Genomic DNA, 2,500 nt, shown 5'->3' with positions numbered 1-2,500 from the left:
CAAGATTATCACATTAATGGAAAGATTATTAACAGTGGTTTGATAATGACGAGGAAATGCCATAAGCAACTGGGCACAATTAAATATTCTTCATTATTACACGGCCTTGTTGAACGCTCGATTCTGATTGGTCAATCACGGCATTCAGCGGGTCTGTTATATATATATTTTTCTTTATTCACCTTATGCAGAAGAGACCGTCTGGCTTGAGAGACTAACAGGAAGTGTAAATACAATCGGAACTTCCGATTGTATTTACACTTCCGGTGACTCATAAACCTAGTCTGACTCATAATGTGAGTCAAACTAGGTTTGACCAGGTGAGTCAGACTAGTTTGGGCAGCTGGCGTTTTGAACAGGAAGTCATGTGACAATGGGTCAAGTGGGCGGGGCTACATAAGGTGAATAAGAGGCCACTGCTAGGTATAACAGACCGTTGCTATGCTCAGAGGCCACGCCCAGTCGTATCAAAGAAGTCCGGTCAGTTTAACGTCAGCTCATTTGCGACACCCTGCGGGGAGAAAAGTCAGCTAGCAGTCTTTTCAAATGGCGAGCCTCCAAACACCTCTCTTTGTTAGAAACATTTCAGACGACTCCAGGTATGTTGTTGTTTCTAACACGAGCTAGCAGCAAGTTTAACGTTAGCTTGAATTGTTTCCAGATGCGTCAACTACAACGCCCTGGCAAGAAGGAAACACAGAGAGGAATGGTGCCAAAAACGTCAACATCAACATTCGAAAAGAAGTCCCATTTACCTTGTCTCACTTCACTATCAATAGAAATGTTCAGTTTAACCTGAATTCTAACGCTAAACAGGCTAATCTTAAGAAGGCTGCCGAGTTACGTAAAATCAACAAAATCACATTTTTAGATCGATATTTTGTGTCAAATGACTGATTTCTTAGTAAGTAGCCGTGTAATAAGTGGGATAATGTACAGTACAGCGCGCCGGGCATTCTGGGGAAATAAACCCCTTCTGCCGGGGTTTATTTTCCCATAATGTACATTATCCCTGACATAAGTCATACTAGACTAGAGACATCCCTACTTTATTTCTATGGGTTTGCAAGAAAATGAACAAAAAGAGAAAAGTAAAATATTGAAGCATTTACCAGTAGAAAACAGGGCAAAGAGCGCTTCACACCAAAGATGGAGACAAATGAACAGGAGGATTAGCACTTTAAGATGCATGCTGTATCCCTACAGGTGACACGTGTTACTACGCTCTGAATAATGGAGGAGGGTACAGTCTTGTGCACTCTGCTAAGCTAACAGCATGGAGGATGGAGAGAGAGAGGGACAGACAGAGGGAGAGAAAGAGAGAGGGACAGACAGGGGGAGAGAAAGAGAGAGGAGGAGAGAGTGACAGACAGACAGAGGGAGAGAAAGAGAGAGGAGGAGAGAGGGAGAGAAAGAGAGAGGAGGAGAGAGTGACAGACAGAGGGAGAGAAAGAGAGAGGAGGAGAGAGTGACAGACAGACAGAGGGAGAGAAAGAGAGAGGAGGAGAGAGGGAGAGAAAGAGAGAGGAGGAGAGAGTGACAGACAGAGGGAGAGAAAGAGAGAGGAGGAGAGAGTGACAGACAGACAGAGGGAGAGAAAGAGAGAGGGACAGACAGAGAGAGGAAGAGAGAGTGACAGACAGGGAGAGAAAGAGAGAGGAGGAGAGAGTGACAGACAGAGGGAGAGGAGGAGAGAGTGACAGACAGACAGAGTGAGAGAAAGAGAGAGGAGGAGAGAGGAGGAGAGAGGGACAGACAGACAGAGGGAGAGAAAGAGAGAGGGACAGACAGAGGGAGAGAAAGAGAGAGGAGGAGAGAGGGACAGACAAAGGGAGAGAAAGAGAGGAGAGAGGGACAGACAGAGAGAGGAAGAGAGAGGAGGAGAGAGGGACAGACAGGGAGAGAAAGAGAGAGGAGGAGAGGGGGACAGACAGGGAGAGAAAGAGAGAGGAGGAGAGAGTGACAGACAGACAGACAGACAGAGGGAGAGAAAGAGAAAGAGAGGAGAGAGGGACAGACAGGGAGAGAAAGAGAGAGGAGGAGAGAGGGACAGACAGGGAGAGAAAGAGAGAGGAGGAGAGAGGGACAGACAGAGGGAGAGAAAGAGAGAGGAGGAGAGAGGGAGAGAAAGAGAGAGGAGGAGAGAGGGACAGACAGGGAGAGAAAGAGAGAGGAGGAGAGTGACAGACAGGGAGAGAAAGAGAGAGGAGAGAGGGAGAGAAAGAGAGAGGAGGAGAGAGGGACAGACAGAGGGAGAGAAAGAGAGAGGAGGAGAGAGGGAGAGAAAGAGAGAGGAGGAGAGAGGGACAGACAGAGGGAGAGAAGGAGAGAGGGAGAGAGAGAGGAGGAGAGAGGGACAGACAGGGAGAGAAAGAGAGAGGAGGAGAGAGTGACAGACAGGGAGAGAAAGAGAGAGGAGGAGAGAGGGACAGACAAAGGGAGAGAAAGAGAGGAGAGAGGGACAGACAGAGAGAGGAAGAGAGAGGAGGAGAGAGGGACA

General features: G+C 47.8%; 1 protein-coding gene across 1 annotated transcript in view; it reads right to left on the bottom strand.

Moving 5' to 3' along the window:
* The window catches only part of man1a1 (mannosidase, alpha, class 1A, member 1), a gene marked incomplete at both ends in the record, with an annotated part of 278,096 nt that overhangs the window by 22,547 nt on the left and 253,049 nt on the right, over window positions 1-2,500 (bottom strand). The gene's annotated exons all lie outside the window — the stretch shown is intronic.

This window comes from Poromitra crassiceps (genome assembly GCF_964638095.1).
Source record: "Poromitra crassiceps genome assembly, chromosome: 9".
Lineage (NCBI taxonomy): Eukaryota > Metazoa > Chordata > Actinopteri > Beryciformes > Melamphaidae > Poromitra > Poromitra crassiceps.
The sequence above is the reverse complement of the archived record's forward strand: the minus strand, read 5'-3'. Positions and strand labels throughout refer to the sequence as shown.